At 41.4% G+C, this 21,729-nt stretch overlaps 1 protein-coding gene across 3 annotated transcripts in view; it reads right to left on the bottom strand.

The window, feature by feature from the left end:
• Nucleotides 1-21,729, bottom strand: part of LOC140185111 (cadherin-22-like) — a 1,010,842-nt gene that overhangs the window by 981,455 nt on the left and 7,658 nt on the right. Inside the window, exon 1 of one of the 3 annotated variants that reach the window (XM_072238399.1) lies at nucleotides 9,587-9,638. The exons of 1 other annotated variant lie outside the window; for it this stretch is intronic. The gene's annotated coding sequence lies outside the window, so the exon portion shown is untranslated. Of the gene's footprint in view, nucleotides 1-9,586; nucleotides 9,639-21,729 lie in introns of those variants that run through there. One more of the 3 variants, XM_072238408.1, reaches the window with a different exon arrangement.

Below are 21,729 nucleotides of genomic sequence, written 5' to 3'. Positions count from 1 at the left end.
TCTCTATGAGTCTGTCGGTTGCTTCACCATCTTTTTAAAAATGGTAATGGGTGGCTGATTCAGGCTGATTCAGGATGAGTTGGACAATTGGATACAAAATTGTTTCGGGGCAGAAGTCAGAGTGTGGTTCTGAAGGGTTGTTTTCAGATTAAAGGCCTACGACCTGTGATATGCCGAAGGAATTAGTGCTGGGTCCCCTGTTGTTTGTCATTTATGTGAATCAGCCATCTGAGAATGTAACTGGCATGAATATCATCTTTTCAGATGACACCAGAACTGATGAAATAGTGAATAGTGAAAAAGGTTGTAAAAGGTGCAATAAGATAATAGCAACACGTCCCCACGAAAGGCTCCGGCCCAAAACATCGACCGATCTTTTCCACGGATGCTGCCCGACCTGCTGAGTTCCTCCAGTGTGTTGTGAGTGTTGCTTTGACCCCAGCATCTGCAGGTTATTTTGTGTTTGCAATAAGGTAATAATCATCTGAGAAGGTGGGCCAAGGAATGGCAAGCAGGTGTGAAGTGACAGACAATGATGCACTTTTGGAAGTTAAACCAGGCCTGGACACACACAATGAAGGGCAGGGGACTAGGAAGTATTATTGATCAGAGAGTTAGAGTCATACATTTCATACATATAGTTCCCTGAATGTACTAACACTGGTATTCAGGCCGGTGAAAAAAAAAGGCATATAAAGAAGGAGTGTTCATTGTACAGAGCAATCTTGGGGATTATAGCTTCCTGAAAATGGTGGCAGAGGTGATAGCATAGCGAAGCAGGCACCTAGCATGCTTGCAATCATTGGTCATTGCATTAAGTTTGGTGTAGGGACATCATGTTACAGCCCGACAAAACGTTTGTCAGACCACATCTCAAATATTATGTGCAGTTCTAGTCATCATACTATAGAATTTATATTACTGAGCTCGAGAGGGTGTAAAAAAAAAACACAAGGATATAGTCTGGAATGGAGGGCTGAAGTTATAAGGAAAATTTGGACAGGCTGGGGTTATATTTTCCCTGGAGTGAAGGAGGTTGTGACTGACTGCATGTAGATAATATATATGGGAGTTGTATAAAATCATGAGTAGCATAGATAGGGTGTGACACATTTTAATGACCTCTGTCTGTTCTCTCTCTCTCACTCTTTCTTGTTCTCTCACTTGCTCTCTTTCTTTGTTCCATCTCTCATGCTTTCTCACTCTGGATTGAGGTGTGCTATATTCGGGGTTGAGAGACCTCTTATATTTTGACATTGTAAGTTTCCTCCAGTATTTCTAAAGAGTGTTCCAGCTCACTTGATATAAATTGTGTTGAAATGACTTTTTATTTACACGAGTGAATGATCCATTTGTCGGAAAGATGTGTAAGCAAAACCATTATTGAAATGTGAAGGTGGAAATCTGAGGAACTGCCCCAATCACGTCTTGCAGCAAAGATTCAGAATTGAAGGATCCTGGAGTGAAATTGCACTAGATGAGTTTTGCAAAGGTATATTGTTTGCACAAGGATAGAATAACATCAGTATCTAATTCCACTTGCTGTATGGTTTGCACGTGCCACCAGGCAACATCTGCACCTACCATCTCCTTCAGTGCACCAACATAGACTTTGAGAATCTGGGACAAAGAAACTTTGAAGATCAAAAACTCAAACCCAACACACCTTTTATGAACTACTTGGAGTGCAGCACCGCCATCCTCTGCACACCTCTAAAGCCTAGATAATCTGCAGTGGGCACTAGAGTGTAACCAACAATGCCATTGCCACAAAATCCACGGGCAGTACAATCAACCTAGTGTCAGTGAATCTTCCAGTTCATCAGCGCAGCTCTGGAGCTCATGGCAGCTATGATATGCTGGCCACTGTCTCTGCATTCCTAACACCAAACTCCTGAAACAGATATAAGGTTCTGTGTTTTAGCATGGCAAGGGATTAGCAATTGAACTAAGAAAATTATTGAAGGATGTTCTTCTTGAAGGATGGAAAGACAATATCTCCACGAGCCTTTCATAATCCCTGGTCATGACTGCACTGTTACCTTAATTCCTCCACACACTCATCTAGAAATCTGTCTTGTCTGGGCGTGAGGTCCTCCATCATTACTGCATTGCCTCCATTACATGCACCTCCAATCTCCCAAATTACACTATACCCTGTATCATTTTACTGCAGTGTATTAGGGCAGTTTGAGTCACAGAAATTCACACTAAAAGAATTCACAAATTGACATCAAATAATTTGAGACACAGACTGAAAATTCACTCTCACTGAATTTATGTGAAAAAGCTGAACAAACAAACATACAGACAGACAGACAGTAAATGAATAGAGGCACCTGAACTGTTTTATCAAGGTGACTGATTGCAGGCTGCCATTTCATAGCGGGAGGTCACTTAAGTGATTTGCTTTGGAAACAGATGAGGCAATCTCTTCTATTGATATTGATACAATGGTGCTTTATCAAACAATGCAACATCCATTTCTAGTTAATTTAAAGCAACAACCTTTTTCTCTTTTGCCTGCAATACAGTCCACATCCCCTTGCTTATAGACCACAGACCCAGGGCCATGGGAGTAATGATATTAAGAGAAAAATTTCCACCAGGTATGTGTCTCTACATGCAATGTAGAATTCAATGGGGAAAGAAGGGTTGATGTTAAGGAAAACTGTGACTTAGATGGTTTTCTAAGAAAGCAGAACCTTCTGTAATGTGGGGGTACTCTGTATTCAAAGCCCTGTAAATAGCTCCAATGTGTTTTGCCTGCTGCTGCTTCTTAACTCCGTAGGTAGTTAGAATCCATTGAGCAAAGCTAAGATTCTAGCTAATCTCTCCACTAATACCATCCCTTGTTAACACTCTTTTTCATCTTTTGTCCTGCACACATGTGAAATGACCTGGAATATTAAATTCAACTGCCATGGTTGCTCAAAAGTGATTAGATCAGACCCATTTACCACTACATTGTATCAGTAAGTTATCCATCTTCTTACAAACACAGCCTGCATTTACATCATAGTGCCTTTAAACTTGGCTTTTTAACATTTCTCTATACATGAACTATTTCTGCAGACCCTACCAAATTGTGGTATGTGTACCCTGCTCTGATCGGTTGCTTGCGTCCTTAATGGTAGCCTTTTTGGCCAACTCTTATGCTGTGAGCATGGACAGAGAAGATACCAATGCTTGCAAGGGAGAGGCATTCTCTGACACAGAGAACACTGTTTAGCTGTATACAGTATATGTTGTGAATATTTCTCAACAGGTTTGTCATTTTGACAGACATTAATTTATTTTTGTTTGGTAGTACCCAACTGAAGAAATTCTACACCAAAATATAAAAAAGTTGTTTTAAAAAAGGCAAAAAAACACAGCTTTTTCCAGACCTGAAGACAGAAATTTAAATTGAGTCTATTACTGAGCACCATATAACTGCTTCCTATATTTATTTACAGAAATCAGACAATGTCCCTGAAGAGGCAGGCTCCCTTAAATGATTCCGCAACAAACAACATATTCTATATTATGCTGTACTATAATTATAGAAAAAGCACAAATGTGAGAGTGGTCATTACAAAACAATGCATAAAGTATAATACTGCCAGCATTATAGAACAATGTAACAACCATGTCATTACAGGACATCACAAAGAGTGTAATATTGCTGTCATCAGAGAACAAAGCAAGAGATATTGCAATTATCAATTCAGAACAAAGCAAAACGTGTAATTGTGGTGTTATTACAGAAGAGTGCATGTAGTGATACATTGCTGTTGCTAAAGCACAATTCACTCTGCGTGATACTGATATCTCGCAGGAAAATGCTGCAACGTTCTCATTATGAAGCATGCATTGTTCCTTAAACAACATCACACTGCATTTAAACATGCCTTAAAATAAGACAATTGAATAACCTGATTGTGCTGCTCTCTGTGTTTATTTAAATCTTACATGCTCTTCCTCAGCTACCAATCCTCAGAAGGTTTTAGTGATTTTTTAACTTATACAAGCTGATGTCAAGCAGCTTAACTGCAAGCTCACTCCAAACAGTCCTCAGTAAGTTGGCCAGAATTCAACATAATTGCTATTCAGTGGAAATATCTATGAATTTTCATGATGAATAGAAATAAATTCTATAGGCAAACAGCCTGCTGATCGCTCCTGTCTAGTATAATATAAGAGGAAGGAGGAATAACTCCCTATAGACATTATAATGGGGGTCTTCAGGTCAATTACAAGGAAGAACACTATAAATCAGCACATTCAAAAGTATTCAAGATTCAAGATTCAAGATTCAAAAAACTTTATTGTGATTCTAACCGTACATCAGCTCTGCAGGGCAGAATGAGACAGCGTTTCTCAGGAGCAGTGCAATCATAACATAACAAACGCAACACTAAATAATAAACATAACAATAAATCGTAAAACACAACAGCCACATGTCAGCTAAAGTCAAGTTATAAGTGTCCAGTGCAAGTTAAAAGTGTCCAAAGCAGAGCTCGTCAGTTTTTCCGACATGGTATGCCCTGATGTTAACGAGCATATTCCGACTGTATGTTATGCATCCAGGACAAACAGAACAAACACTAGATACACTTATCACTCCCTGAGGGGCCGCTGCGTCCATGCGCTCCGCCATCTTTCAACCAAAGGAATGGCATTGGGAGGGAAGAGTGTGGGATAGTATGAAATAGACAAGGAAGGTAAAAAAATTTGGACTTATCTCATTCCACCGATAAAAATACTTTGATTTCATTACCCTGCTGATTTCAAACACAGGACTATCGGCTCTGCATAGAGAGAGAGATGGCAGACAATTTTAAGAATTAGTATAAGACATAGACCAGAAATTGACAGGTAGGTAATTCAAAGAAATATGTGACAGCTATAATGAGGAAGACTGGAAGAAATCGGTATGCTGCATTAAAGATCATGGCAATTATTTCAAAAAATTTGGCTTAAGCCTAGATTTTCCCCCCAATTGCTAGGAAATTTCTGTTGTGTTAAAACTCTTAATCATCAAATAGTTGTGATTTGTGAATCCTTCCCTGGAACTGCTTTATTACTTCATGTTTACAGACATTTTTATTCTCTCCTTCTTCCAGTGTAGATAGCTGTCCGGCTTCAAATTATCCACCATTGTCCCTATACCAAAAAAGACCAAGGTAACATGCCTGGATGACTGGCGTCCTTTCGCACTCACCTCAATAATATGCAAATGCTTTGAGAGGCTGGTCAAGGACTACATCTGCAGCATGCTGCCACCCACGCTGAACCCCCTACAATTCGCCTACCGACACAACCGATCGACAGACGACACAATACCACTGCTCTACATACTGTCCTTACACATCTGGAGAAGAAGGATGCTTATGTGAGATTGCTGTTCTTAGACCACAGTTCAGCATTCAACACCATAACTCAAACCAGGTTTGACAGGAAGCTCAGAGATCTCGGCCTTCACCCCGCCTTGTGCAGCTGGATCCTGGACTTCCTGTCAGGTCATTGGCAGGTGGTAAGAGTGGGCTCTCTCACCTCCACCCCTCTGACTCTCAACACAGTAGCCCCTCAGGGCTGTGTACTAAGTCCCCTCCTTTACCCCCTGTATACTCATGACTGTGTCACCACCCACAACTCTAATCCGCTAATTAAATTTGCTGACAACACTGATCTTAAAGTATAGCAAGGTGGCCTCCAGGGAAGAAGTCATCTCTCTGACACAGTGGTGTTAAGGAAACAACTTCTCCCTCGATTTCATGAAAAAATGGAGCTGGTTGTGGATTACAGGAGGAATGGAGATGGGCTAACTCCTATTGACATCAATAGGTCTGGGGTTGAAAGGGTAAACAGCTTTAAGTTCCTCAGCACCCACATCACCAAGGACCTCACATGGTCTATACACACCAGCTGTGTGGTGAAAAGACACAACAGCCCTCTTTCACCTCAGACCGATGAGGAGGTTTGGTATGGGCTGCCAAATCCTAAGAACTTTCGACAGAGACACAATTGAGAGCATCCTGATTGGCTGCATCATTGCCTGGTATGGGAACTGTTCCTCCCTTAATCGCAGGATTCTGCAGACAGTGGTGCCGACAGCCCAGCACATCTGTAGTTGTGAACTTCCCATGATTCGGGACATTTACAAAGACAGGTGTGGAAAAAGGGCCTAAAAGATCATTGGGGACCTGAGTCACCCCAACCATGGTCTATCCCAGCTGCTACCATCCGGGAAACAGTACCGCAGCATAAAAGCCAGGACCAACAGGCTCTGGGAAGCTTCTTCCACCAGGCCATCAGACTGATTAACTCACACTGATTTGAGTGTATTTCTATGTTACATTGACTGTTCTATTTATTATAAATTATTATGAACTACCATGATTGTACATTGCACATTTAGACAGACACGTAGCGTAAAGCTTTTTACTCCTCATGTATGTGAAGGATGTAAGAAATAAAGTCAATTCAATTCATGTCTGCTACCAGTCAGTGTAGGTCTGATAAGAAATCCTTCATAATTGTTAATTCAAGATTTTTCCCATTCCCTAAAACCTAATAGTGAGCCTTGTGGGTGACAACTTCTGATTTGATATCCAATGGACACTGAACACTGCTGGTTGGGATATAGTTGCTCTGAGATCCAAATAACATTTGCATGAGCATAAAGGCTTCTTTATTGAAACTTTGCATTTTTCCTGATGATTTGTCAGCTTCAGGAAACAGGATCATGACTATTAGGAATCTATGCTGATTAAAAGATCGTCAAGTTAGAATGTATCCTTTACTCCATCAAACCTTGGCAATTCTTCAAAAGGATTGTTAGTCCCCCACCCCCTTACTTGCATCCTCATAGAGCCCTGAAAATCTTTGATTTTGTCTACATATCTAATTCTAATTCAATCTAACCCACCCTCCTCACAGAGTGTGCAATTCACACTAATCTATTACTTTGTCAGTTCTTTGAATCCTTCGGTTACTGGCCCTCCTGTCAGTGGAAAGCTAATTCAAAGAAACCATTAAAGAAGTTTGATAGTTTGAACAAGTCAGTCAAATCCACTCTAACTTACTTTGCTGTAAAGAAACACAAGACCACCCTATTCTACAGTCTTGACAAATAAAATAAAGGTGCTCTTGCCTCCAGGAATTTTGTATACAGCAACAAACCTTTGTTTTTTTTTTCACAGTTGCCAGCTTTTCAACTAAAGGAAAACTGGGAGATGTTTCCAAACATCTCCAATCCAAGACCAGATTGAAACCTATCGTGTCAAGTTCCTGCCTACACTCAGTGTTAGTCATAGGTAATTTATAGCGAGAGGATTTGAGTACAGGAGCAGGGAGGTACTACTGCAGTTGTACAAGGCCTTGGTGAGGCCACACCTGGAGTATTGTGTGCAGTTTTGGTCCCCTAATCTGAGGAAAGACATCCTTGCCATAGAGGGAGTACAAAGAAGGTTCACCAGATTGATTCCTGGGATGACAGGATTTTCATATGAAGAAAGACTGGATGAACTGGGCTTGTATTCGTTGGAATTTAGAAGATTGAGGGGGGATCTGATTGAAACGTATAAGATCCTAAAGGGATTGGACAGGCTAGATGCAGGAAGATTGTTCCCGATGTTGGGGAAGTCCAGAACGAGGGGCCACAGTTTGAGGATAGAGGGGAAGCCTTTAAGGACCGAGATTAGGAAAAACTTCTTCACACAGAGAGTGGTGAATCTGTGGAATTCTCTGCCACAGGAAACAGTTAAGGCCAGTTCATTGGCTATATTTAAGAGGGAGTTAGATATGGCCCTTGTGGCTACGGGGGTCAGGGAGTATGGAGGGAAGGCTGGGGCGGGGTTCTGAGTTGGATGATCAGCCATGATCATAATAAATGGCGGTGCAGGCTCGAAGGGCCGAATGGCCTACTCCTGCACCTATTTTCTATGTAACCAGGGCAGGATGAACATAGAGATGAATTATATCTGTTGATGTATTTTCATTAGGACTAAAATATCTTTCCTATTGTTGGCAAATTTTCAAAAACTATCACAGTGTTCAAAGAAGACACTAGAGTCCAATCTATTTGGAAACTGAGGGATTCTAGTATATTTAAGAGAAACTTGAGAGGTAACTTTTTTCAGCTAGAGAGAGCGGTCAGTATATTGAACCTGTTGTCAGAGGAAGTGGTTGAGGCAGGTACATTAACAACAGTAAACAGTACTTGGACAGGTACATGGAGAGGACAGGTTTAGAGGGATATGGGCCTAATATGGGCAAATGGGACTAGCTCAGGTGGGAAACTTGAATGGCAGGGACCAATTGGACTGAGTAGCCTGCTTCTGTGCTGGACAATTCTATGATTCTGTATGAAAATCAGATGTTACTAGTCCTCAGTTATGGCACTTAAACCCACTTCACACTTCAGGGAACAGTTGAGCTTGGTTTAAGGATCCCTAGTTGTTCTTATCATCTCCTGACATTGGTGTGTGTGGAGGCAACATTGACTGGAGTTAATAGCAGTGGAATCTCTGCTTTCCTAGTTTTCTTCCCCCCCACCCTCGCACCCTCAACGATTGAAGCTTGTTAGTTGCCCATAGCATTTCCCTAGGTTGATGAGGACAAAAGAACTTTAAGGTGAGATATGTGGGGCATTCCCTACCCCGCCCCCACAAATTAGTAGCCTGGAATATGCTTCCAGGGATAGTGATGGAATCAGATTAGAAATGGCATTTATGAGGCTTTAAGATTGGTACATGAACTTGGAGGGAATGAAGGGATATTATTCACATGCAGGCAAATGGGATTAGCTCAATTCAGCATTGTGTTCAGTATCTAGTTTAAACAGTGGAGTGTGTTCAGCAAAGTCACCAATTCAGCAGAAGGAGTGGCCAACAGGATGTATTGCCCATTTTGTTTGGTGTGTGACGGATATGTAATTTAACAACAGGGATCACAAATGGATTGGTGTTGCTTTTGGACACTCAGGCATTAACCCAGTACTCTTTTTCTTGGGCTCCCGCATTCTTTTCTCAGTTACAGTCCATGCGTCCTGTCTCTGGAACACTGTAATTTCACATCTCTCAGTTCTCCATTTCTGTCTCCCACCCCCTCCCCCCAGTATCATGACCTCTCCACTTTGCAACAGTCCTGGTTACAACAGTCCTGAGAGATGGTGCTGAGCTGCAGTCTCTGTCGAGGTCCTGGCAGAGACTTAGTTAGGAATACAGGTGAGCAGTGAGGAGGATGAAGTCACCGTTGCCGGGGTGACCCCCGCACACTCACTCACCTGTTGTTTCAGGCGCAGACTGTGCATAAGCATGGGGGGGGGGGTAGGAGGAGGAGGAGGCATCTAGTGTATACACAAACGGAGGAGAGCTGACACAACACCAGACTACAGCTGCTGCTCCAACATGGATGGGGAACTGGGAGAGGTGTTCGCATCAACTTGGTAGGCACTCAGGTTACTCTGGGTGTGGGACTTCAACCAGATAGTGCTCCATTTCGGCCCATAGTCAATCTTAGAGCCTTAGAGGGTAAATGGACACAATAAAACATTGGGGAAAGGCCTGGCACCTTTTTCCCTTATGCCCGAATACATACTCACTGGTGTAGTCACAAACACAGTAGGATTCACCTGTCCATCTCTGGAATATTCTGTCAAAGGAAACAAAAAATAAAGTTCTAGGACTGCACAGATCCATCGGAATGTCCATCTTGGCCTGATTTCATTGATCACAGCTTTTTCTACTTCTCCCTCCTCCACACTACCCACAACTCCTCACCCTACCCTCTAATTCTCCACCATCAGTGCTCACCCCATCTACGTCCCCACCCAAAACAGTGTCCACTCCACCCTTCAAATTCACCACCCAACACGCAATGGCCACACCATCTACAGCTCCCCACCCAAAACAGTGTCCACTCCACCCTTCAAATTCACCACCCAACACACAATGTCCACACCACCTACAGCTCCCCACCCAAAACAGTGTCCACTCCACCCTTCAATTCACCACCCAACACACAACGTCCGCACCATCTACAGTACTCCATTCAGTGCCAGTTTACATTAAGGTCTGCCCACTGCTTTGGGATATCTGCGGGATAAACAGGTTCCAGCCAATCACATGTTCTCTAGAGAGCTGTACCTGCCAATTAAGTATTCCTGCACACAATTTCATACAAACAAAATTCAAAAAGCAAATAAAGCTATGCACTATAAGCAACACACCCAAATGCTGGAGGAACTCAGCAAGGTAGGAAGCATCTATGGAAATGAATAAACAGTTTCCAGCTGACAACCTTCATTAGCACTGCAAAGGAAGGGGGATGAAGCCAGAATGAGAAGGTGGGGGGAGGGAAAGGAGTACTCGCTGGAAGGTGATAGGTGAAGCCAGGTGAGCTGGGGAACGGGGGGGGGGGGGGCGGTGACGAAGTAAACTATAAAACTATACACCCTGATACTTGGCTCATGGGCTGAGTTATTTTTCTTTTTATACTCCCCTGGTTCTACTGATATGTAGGATACTCCAGAAACCCTGCTGACATGTAGCACTGTACTGATATGCTCTGTGTTGTGGTGTGGATGAAATTACAGGAGAGACAGAGTCACTGGTAGATACAAAGCAGCTTCTTTATTCGACACAACAAGGTACAGCAGGCGTCTCGAGACGCTTTCCGCAGAAAGGTCCGCTCGCTAAAATGTGGGCTCGATATTTATATGCTAAATACAAAGGCAATCGCTACTTAAAAGTTATAGACAATACTTAGACAATACTTCCTTCTGAAGCTACATACAAACATCACACCTTCAGATTTCATCCTTTCCTTCTGACACCAACATGTCTGTGTTGGTATCCACAGCCTATAGTTCAATCCGCAATACACTTATTTGGCATTTTACGTGCTAACATAGAAGACAATTAATATTTATAATGTATAGATAAGACTGTCTTCGAAACTACAGCATCTGGTATTTACACCTTTTAGGAAGCCCATTGTGGTGGACTCAATCCACAGTCCTTTGACAAACAGTTAAAATAGAAGTCTGGTGGCCAAAGTCATCTGAGTGTTAACAAATCATCTACCCAAAAAGAAATCCACTCTAACACTCCGACCACACAACACAAACATTTCCCAACAATTCCACGTCTGAGATGATGGGTAACCAATGTGTTTTTAATGTTTCATCTTCCAGTTTTTTTTTTGTTCACTGTAACAAATACCCATAGAATCAAGTGCAGTGGGTGTTCCTTTGGCTCATCAAGGTCGTTATAATGAAGATAATGAGCTTGTGCAAGATGATCATACCTTCTGATCACCCCTTACCTTGTACAAGGAATTTTATTTTGGGAGAGTGAGATGCGTGCATTAAGCTCTGACATCAACTGCACAGAAATGAGAAATACACCGTGTGAGCTCCCTGTTTGCTGAGGAGTTTGGGAGGAATTTCACCTCATCCAATGGTGCAGCTGGAAACAGGGGGAAGGGTGGGTAAGCTGTTGACTTAAACCCATGGGCAATCAGGTAGTCTTGATTACATGTGAAGAAGATCAATTGCAGATTTGACCCATTAATATATTTGGGTGATTTGAGCCGTCAATTTTAATGATTTCTTCAGCTGTCTACTCAATGCTGCTTTCACTGCCTTCTTTTTCAGTTAGCTCTCAGTCTTAACCCAGCACCTACACAAACCATATAAGGGTCAGTATGTCTACCACAATACTGTGCAGTACATAATATGTTGCCCTCTCTGTCTGCTCAATGTCATAGACTTCAAAAACAAACATTTTTGATGCTCAGTATTGCAACACGTTCAACGACTGCAGGATAGAAGATGACTACAGAGTTCCCACTGTAGATTGTACAAACTATTATATGCAGTACTAAAATTCCATAACCAACAACTGAATAAATGATTTGAAATCTCTATTTTTGCTGTTGTTTTTTCAAAGAGAAACATTGGGGATCCTGACGGTTCTCTAGCAGGTCAACGCTCTCATTAGTGCCAAATGCACTCCAAGTTGTACTTTGCTTTGGAAGTCCATGAGAATGAATACCAGAGGCAGATTTCTGGATAATGCTATTGCACCTTGGCTCTGTTTCCCTTCAGTAGCTGATGTCTCTTATTGTTTTATTTTGTTTTTCCCTGCCCTTCCCTTGCATGGCATTGCAACTTCTAAAACAATCATTGCAACAAAAACACCATAAGCATTATTGGCCTGACATCGGTATCTGCACTGTTTTATTTTCTGTGTACCTGATAAGGATCTTAAAGAGTTGACATCACTAATTATCCCCTTAAGCTTTACAAACTGCCTCATTAAAATTCTTACACGCAGCTTTAAATCGAATAAAATTAGAATGAATAATTGCATCACTTGCAATGTTTTTTTGTTTGACAGTTTGACTGCTCGAAAATAATCTTCCCGTATGGTGTTTCATTTTTCTGTTTATTAAAGGCTGCATTAATGAGGTGTAAAGTATTCCAGGTATCCAGGATGCCTTGTCTCCAGTCACTTTTCCTTTCCTGGAATGCCCACATTAGATTGCAGCTTCAGTACAAACGTGCCAATCTGTGCTTTCGGTTCCGTATGCACTAAAATGCCTTTTCTTTTCGCAAAGGCAATTGTTGCCTCCAGACACAGGAGACTTAAGACTGCAACCAGTGAATAATGGTGAAGGGCTGATGTGTGAGTAGCACTTTGGATTGATCTCCCTCAGTAAGGTTATCACTCCTGTCAGAGTATCACTCCTACTATGTGCAGTGGTGAAAGTGGCCTTTCACACCAGTGGTAGCCCTACTGTGGGTGATCAATTCAAAGCAGTGTCTCCAGCTGGTATCAGCCTTCATCTCCCACTGTTAGCCCGAGATGATGCTTCACCCTCCTTTTGATGCTTTTTCTTCCCTAATACCAGATGGAGAATACCCCATGCAATTTCAGTCTCCGATCTTTAAACATGGACAGAATGGGGCTTGTAATACATTCCAAAAATCCTTAAAAAAACTTTTGTTGCACATTGCAAACTCATGTTCTCAGCATTATTTATTTATTATTATTATTTGTTTTTCCTGTATTTGCTCAGTTTGTGTTCTTTTGCACAATGATTGTTCGTCAGTCTTTGTGTGTGTGTGTGTGCGTGTGTGTGTGTGTGTGTGTGTGTGTGTGTGTGCTTACTTTATTGATTCCATTTCATTTCCTTCTTCTACCATGAATGCCTGCAAGAAAATGAATCTCAAGGTAGTGTGTGTGTTGACTTATACAGGATGTACTTTGATAGTAAATTTCCCTTCAACTTTTTTGGAACTTTGAAAACAGACTCAATTCAGACTGGAGCCAACTTGCTTCTTTTCCAGCCTTAGCAAGCGCAGGGAATTTTAACATCTTACTTACTGTCAGTATTTTCTTGTCACCTTAGCACCTCTTTGTTCGCCAGTGCAAAGCTTCCCAAAATATTATGAATCATTCAAAGAGCATTATCAAAAGCAGATTAACATCAAAATATATATGCAATTATATATATCTTTTTAAAATGTACTTGATCTGAAAGAAATGCACCCAAAGTAGTTGTAGAGTAATAATATCATACAGCAAACAAACAGGAGCTTTGGCAAACATGTCTCTAAGCTAGTCCTGCTAGTCCCTTCCTTTGGCCCATGTCTCTTTAAACCTTTCCTGTCCATTTATTTGGTCATGCGTTGATTAAATATACTTCCCTCAACCATTTTCTCTGGCAGCCCATTCCATTTTTAGATCATCCTCTGGGCGAAAAGTTGCCCATCAGATCCCTATTGAATTGCTCCCTCTCCTCTTAAAGCTATGCCCTCTATCCTGAAAAAGGATATTCACTGTATAATTGCTCATGATTTCATACACTTCTATAATATCACCAATGAGTAAAAACCTAGCTTGCTTAACCTCTCCACATAACTCAGTCTCATCAAAATCTGCACTCTTTCCAGCTAAAAGTAATTTTTTCCATTGCAGGATGACCAGAAATGAACACAATATTTCAATACAATGTCACTAATGTCTCGCACTACTGCGACATCACAATTACCTTAAACAAATTATTTTTCCCATTCTGCTCAAGTCTACTCATATTAAATATAATCTTTGTTATGAGCTAGAGAATCAGATGACATTTTAGAAGTTAATGACTTTACACAATTGTATCAAAATGCCCTTACACATTTAAGGATTATAAAATGCAACATAAAATGATTTGTTACCGTATACAAAAATGCTAGTGATAAACCCAATTTTAAATTGTGAATTACATTAAAAGTTCATTCGTTAATTTCATTGGTGTAGTGGAGTCAGTGTCGTCAATATTGCATAAAAGCTTTCAGGCATATGAGGAAGAAAAATAATCTTAATTTTTCAGAGCCTCAATAAGGGATTACTAATCTCAAAAACTGAATTCCCAATAGAGGTTAATTTAATCTCAAGGGTTGTTCCAACTCAGGCTTTGGTATTCTGCTCCTCACATCCACGCACACCACTGCCTCTGCTCCCCTCCATCTTAGTGGTAATCAATCTCTCCCCATCCCAACACTTCCATGTTTGAAGAGTCACTGTGCTCTATTTTGTGGCTATCAGGGGTTGGAAGCTCCAAATCTGGAACCTGTTCCCTAAAGAGAAGGAATCAACAGAAAAAAGGACTATCAGATAGAGATTTAGAGTTGAAATTAAGCATATCGTACCCAAGTTGAGAGCAAGAAAGTGGAGACAAGAATAAAATTAAAACTAATGATTGAAACAAAGGCAAGAAGTCAGTAATTAGTGTGAGAGATCACTGGAGAGACAGCAAATGAAAAAGAACAAATTGTTTTTATTATGTTCATTCTCACAGAAGATAATGATAGCATAGTGAAAATCCAAATGTGCATATTGTTAAGCTGTTAAAGAGATTAGTATCAGTAGGAAAGCAGGCACTAATACAAATCCTCAGAAATCAGTATTTCTGTTCAGAGACCTGAGAATTATGAGTAACACAGTGAAATGTAGAAATTAAAAATACTATCTGATGATTAATCAGATGTGAAGGCACTAAAATTGGAACATCCACATTTGGTCATTTGGAAATTCCTTTATAGTCATGAGTTTTAACTTAAAAATATGTTAGATAAGCCTCTGCAAAAAAGAGTTTGTTGTAAAATGTAATAGCATTTGACTGAATAACATCAGAGCCACAAAAGATTGTGTTTGAGCCTCTTAAAGAGGATGATACTGTGGTTTGATGCTGGAGCCTTGGGCCAGAGTCCCTGGAGATTGAGAGCGCTGCATCTGATACTGGTGCTTTAACCAACTACGCCATCTAGTGCTCCTTCAGCAGGAACAGGATCTTTCCTTGTGGACATCGGCATTAACTGATGAGATCAAACAGATCCAATTTACGGTCTTTGAACTATTCATTTCTTAAAATATTCAGTTACAGTTATGAATAAATTTTAGTGCACTGAATGATCTGTCTTTAACAAAACATGAACCTATCGTGCTACAGTCTAAAACGAAGCAGAGATCAAAATCCTCCAGTTGTTACTACTTTGTTTCACCCATTAACTCTGGCTTTACACTTTTTTGCTTTGACTGCTTCTTATCGTCTTTTTTGTGCTCTCATCCAGCTGACTGAAGTAGTAAAATGGCAAAGGTAGTTTACAAAGTCCTGTGGGAGATGGGCGGTGGGGGAATAAAGTCTGCAGGAAGAATCAGTGAAAGTCAATTACGTTTCATAGAAAAGAACTAGCTAATGTCTATGACAATGCAGCTATTTCAGGGAAGAATGAATATCTATGACAATGAAGCCATTTCGTGGAAGAATGACAGATATATTGTCACAGAACTGCCATAGAATTAGACACTGCTTTATTTGGGGTTATTCAGGTTATGATGACTTTTATTTAATTAAAATGCTTCTGTACAGTGGAGACTATTGCATGGTGCTTCTGGCTTCCCATTTATACAATTTAGGTTTGAAGAACTGTGTCAGTCTTGAAGGATGGTGCAATACATCTCCATCAATGTTGCTTGACACGACACTCAGATGTACGCTGGAAGAGCTGCCTTCTTCCCTACAATTTTTTTTCAGTGCAGCCCTCCAGTAACGATGCTGCAGACCTTTACGTTGCACCTTCCGATGATGTGCAGTGTGATTGTTGTCTCAGAGTGCTCTCAAAGATTGATCTCAAATAGATAATGACAACCCCCACTGCTTCAGTAATGGAGAGCAGCAGGAGCCGCTGGAATAAAATCAGTGACTCGATTAGTGAGTGCACTCCTGGACATAACACAGAAGTCCTGCATTTGATCCCGAGTCTGTGCCGAAATTGCTGAATCATAGCTGGTTTGGGTTTAACAGTAGCACTTATTCTTGATCACAATGAAAAACTGAAGCATTTGGATGAGAACTTGAAATACCATGGCTTAGAAAGGTACAGGCCAAGTACTGGAAATGGGTGATGAAATAATCATCATAGAACATGGAAATATGCCCTTTGACCCATCATGTCTGTACCATCCATTGGCTAACAATACCACTTAATGCATTAGATAAGTAGACTTCTGCACATCGCTGAGTCAACCGCTGTCCAGTTTTTTCTCAAAAGTTGTGAAGGAATCAGCCTCCACCACTTTCTCATGCAGTGCATTCCAGATTTGATCTACTCTCTTTGTGGAAACATTTCAGCCTCAATTCCTCTATAAACCTCATAACTCTCACATTGTATCTATGCCTTGTTGTTATAGACACCCCCAAAATAGGACAAACGATTCTTACTGTCAATGTCCCACATAACCTTGTACATCTCTGTTGTCTTGCTAGCCTCCTCCAACACAGTGAAAACAAGCCAGCCCCTCCAATCTCTCTGCATAACTGAAAAGGTTCAGGCCAGGCAACATGCTGATGAATTTCCTCAGCACACCCTTCTGGTGACATGATGACCAGAGATGCAAACAAATTCCAGGTGTGGCCTAAAATTGCTTCTAAAGTTATAATATGGCATAATGGCCAGTACAGCAACTGTGGGCCTTAGATTATGTTCCCATGCTATATAACTCTACAACAAACCACTGCTACAAAGTTCGGGTAAGTATGGTGTGTGCACTTGTTCATATTGACCATATTTAGTCTCAATCCCATTGGCTCTAAACTGCTGACCTTTCACTTTCCCTTCCCAGTCCATTTTCCTCTTCTCTAGGAAATGCCTTCCTGTCAGGTCTGTCACCATTTCACCTGCCCACTCACACTTTATTCTCCAACTACATACCCTACAGTCCTTTGGTCTTACAGGGCATAGTCCCACATCCATATCTGCTTTATTCTCCAACTTTCATGCACATAATGTTGCCCCCCGCCCCCCCCCCCGTACTCAAGCTCATCTCTACTGCCAACCCTTTTTTGAAGTTCCACTACCAGCCTTCTGCTTATCTTGTTCCCATCTTCCAGGATTGCCTTTACTGGATACAATAACAGTCTCATCTTTTACACCAAATAGAAACTCACATAAAGTCTGATTGCAACGGTGGTAGCACCAGTTAAACATGAAATCTACTGCCATATTTGTTCATCATTTCTTGAACAAAGTTGCTACACCACAATACATTTAGAACAGCCTAAAATAAAGATAACAACTGATATCATTTACCTTTCTCAATGGTGAACTACCCCACCTTACAGTTGTTCAATCCCACCACCCTCCTCTTCCATTCACTATTTGGATTGGGGGCGGGGGGGAACTACCAGAGGTGTAGGCCAGCAAGGGTCAGTATAGTACTGCAGTGAAAAATGGGCCAACAAAATTAGTTGGAAAAGGTTAATTCAGCAATATTGGTGATGCAGTCACAAAGCATGGAAACAGGCCTTCAGCCTATCCAGTCCTTGCCCACAGTGTTGCCCAGCAAGCTCGTTCCATCTGCCCTTGTTTGACCCTTAACCCTGTCCTATCCACAAGAGGTACTGCAGATGCTGGAAATCTGGATCAATGCGTACAATGTGCTGGGGTGCTCAGCAGGTCAGGCATCTTCTGTGGATGGGAATAAACAGTTGATGTTTCGAGCAGAGACCGTTCCTCGGGACCTCATCCCGACCTGAAATGTCGACTGTTTATTCCCATCCGTTCATGATACCTGACCTGCTGAGCTCCTCCAGCACTTTGTGTGTATTACATTTAATTATCTAGATGGCATTTAAATGCTGCTAATGTACCCAGCTCAAACATTATTTCTGGCAGTTCATTCTAAATATGCTACTTCTTGTGTGAAGAAGCCCTTGATGGACTCTGACCTTACACATAAGTTCTCTTGTTTTCAGCACCTTGCCCCCTCCCTGGGAAAAAAAAGACTGCATTTTCACTCTGGGGAGAAAAAAGACTGTGTGCTTTCACCCTGTCTATGGCCCTCATGATTTTATGTTCCTCTGTCAGGTCACCCTTCAATCTGAATCTGTTATGTTCCAGGGAATAAAGTGCTAGTCTACATAACCCCTCCTTCCAAACTAGAGCTGCTAGATCCAAACCACATTCTCGTAAATCTATTTTAATAACATACTTTCTGTAAAAAGGGACCAAAACTGCAAACAATACTCCAAATGTGGCTTCATTAACATCTTACATAAATGCAACATGACTTACAACTCTAATACTCATGGCTTACAGAAGGCCAGCATGCCAAACGCCTTCTACACCACCGTAAGACAGAAGAAATATAGCATTCTTTCACCTGAGGACTACTGTCATATGGTTCCTTTCTAATCTACTCATTCATGGCAGACAATGCCCTGAGCTGAATTATTTTCCAGCTTCTGTATCAGGATGCTCCCCAGAGATCGATTTTTGGACCCCTCCTGTTTTCCCATTCACATTTACTTGACAACAATAGAGGGATGATATGCTGTAAATCCAAAATATTTCAGAAGTGGTGACAATACACACAATTTGGGATGTGAAAAGTTTTATTTCAATACAAAGTGGCTGAATTGCTTCTGGTTGAAGAACATGCCATTTGCTAAAGCTCAAATTGAAGCCGATTTTGATAATGCAACCAGAATCCTGATCTTTTGAAAAAGGACAAATGGAACTCTGTCAGTGTTAGACATAGCAGGAATATGAGTGTGCATTGTAACTGGTAAGATAAAGGGAAGTGACTTAAGTAGATACTTCTGTGTCTAAAATGTAAGCATTAAGATTTCTGCTGACTTTAGTGAAGTGTGGTGAGCTACTCTGTCATGGTTACGATGACTAGTGAATTCCACACCCCAGTTAAAGCCAGAAATAATTGTTCATCCAATACTGCCAGCTTTATCCTTAAAATTAAATGCGAGGAGCAGCATCAACACTCTGGAAGTACACCACACGCTGGAAGAATGGGAAATTTTGTTTTTCGATTAGCACCCTTCCACATTCAGCACGTTACTGATGAATATAATAACAAGAAATAAATGGAACCCAGTGCATTTCCATATCAGAAACTGGATGTGCTAAGATCACTGGGTTTTTTCATTTTCACAGTTGATTGTTTGCCTGGCTCTACTTAACAAAGACAGAAATTCTTAGGCTACTAGTGCAAAGAACTACGCTTGTATCAGCAAGGCATTTTCAAAATAGTATTCAGAGCATTAACGAACTGCATAGAGCAACACTAAATTTGACAACATAGAGATAGTCCCTTCAACCTAAACGCTGAAAACCCTTATCCATTCTCTGCATGAGCTGCCTCCCAATTTAAGTGATAAAACAATTCTGATTGTTGTTAGGGACGGAATTGGATGCACGTCAGCTCTGGCAGGGTTTGCAGGGCATTACTCCCTGCAAAGCAAGGCCTAACATCATGAATGGCTGTGATGTTTTACTCCCAAGTGAGCTCAATACCTTTATGCACACTTTGAAAGGAGGAATAAAACTACATCTGTGCAAATCAATGCAGCATCTGGAGACTCTGTGATCTCTGTCTCGGGGGCCGACATCAGAACGTTTCAAGAGGGTGAACTCTTGCAAGACACCAGCCTTAATGATGTACCTGGTAAGGCTCCAAAAACCTGTGCTAACCAACTGGCGGGAGTGTTCAAAGCCATCTTCAATCTCACTGCTGCAATTGGGGGTTCCCATCAGCCTCAAAGGACGACAATCATACCAGTGCCCAAGAAGAGCAGAGTGAGCTGCCTCAATGACTCACATCTACAGTGATGAAGAACTTTGAGAAATTGGCCATGGCCAGAACCAGCTCCTGTCTAAGCAAGGACCTGGACCCACCGCAATTTGCCTATCATCACAAGAGGTCTGAGGTGGATGTAGTCTCACTTATTCTTCACTCTGCCTTGGGTCTCCTGGACAGAGGTAATACCTACAACAGGCTGCTGCTTATTCACTACAGCTCAGTGTCCAACACAATGAACCCTCAGTTCTAATCAACAGGCTCCAAAATGTGGTCTCTGTACTTCCTTCTGCAACTAAATCTATGACTTCCTCATCGGGAGACCACAGTCCGTACGGGTTGGAAATAACATTTCCACCTGGCTGACTTCAAGGGTGTGGGCTTAGTCCACTGTTCTACTCTCTCTACACCCATGATTGTATGGCTAGGCAGAACTCAAATGCCATTTATAAATTTGACAATGACGTAACTATTGTTGGCAGACATTCAGATTGTAAAGAGAAGATGTACAGGAGTGAGATCGATCAGCTGGTTGAGTGGTGTTGCAGCAACAATCTTGAACTCAACTTCATTAAGATCAAGGAATTGATTGTGGACTTCAGAAAGGGGAAGTTAGAGGAACACTTACTAGTCCTCATCAAGGAATCAGAAGTGGAAAGTGTGAGCAGTTTCGGTTCCCAGGTGTCAACATCTCTGAAAATCTACCCTGGGCCCAACGTACTGATTTAATTACAAAGAAGGCACAGCAGTGGCTATATTTCATTTGGACTTTGAGCAGAATTGGTCTATCACCAAAGATACTTGCAAATTTCTACAGGTATACTGTGGAGATCTTTCTAACTCGTTCCATCACCATCTGGTATGAAGGGGCCACTGCACAGTATCCGGAAAAGCTGCAGAACGTTGTAAACTCAATCGGCTCCATCATGGCTACTAGCCTCCCCAGCATCCAGGACACCTTCAAAAGGTAATACCTTAAAAAGGCAGCATCCATTTTCAAGGACCGCCCCCCCCGCCCCAATCACCCAGGACACAACTTTTCCCATTACTACCATCAAGGAGGTGGAACAGGAGTCTGAAGACACACACTCAATGTCCCCTCCATTATCAAATTTCTGAATGGACAATGAACCCATGAACACTACCTCAGCAGTTTTTTCTTGCCCTCTCTTTTTGTACGACTTATTGAATTTAATTCTCTTCTTTACATATACTCCTTATTGTAATTTATGGATTTTATTATTATGTATTTCATAATACTGTTGCCGCAAAACAATAAATTTCATGACATATGCCAGTGATATTAAAACTGATTCTGATTCTGATTCACCTTCTGGTCATCTCTATGGGCAATAAACTCCATTGCTTTCTCCCTGATGGCTTTATATAAGACATTGGAGAAGCAATACTTGGAGTACTATATTCACTCCCCCTGCCCCATCATAAAGGGAAGGTGTTACTAAACTAGAAAATGTGCAGAAAAGATCTACCATGATGTTGCCTGGTTCTGAGTTATAAGGACAGGTTGTATAGGCTAGGAATTTATTACACTGGAATTTCGGAGATTTAGTGGTGACCTGATAGAGGTATGCA

The sequence above is a fragment of the Mobula birostris genome, chromosome 2 (assembly GCF_030028105.1).
Source record: "Mobula birostris isolate sMobBir1 chromosome 2, sMobBir1.hap1, whole genome shotgun sequence".
Classification (NCBI taxonomy): domain Eukaryota; kingdom Metazoa; phylum Chordata; class Chondrichthyes; order Myliobatiformes; family Myliobatidae; genus Mobula; species Mobula birostris.
The sequence above is the reverse complement of the archived record's forward strand: the minus strand, read 5'-3'. Positions and strand labels throughout refer to the sequence as shown.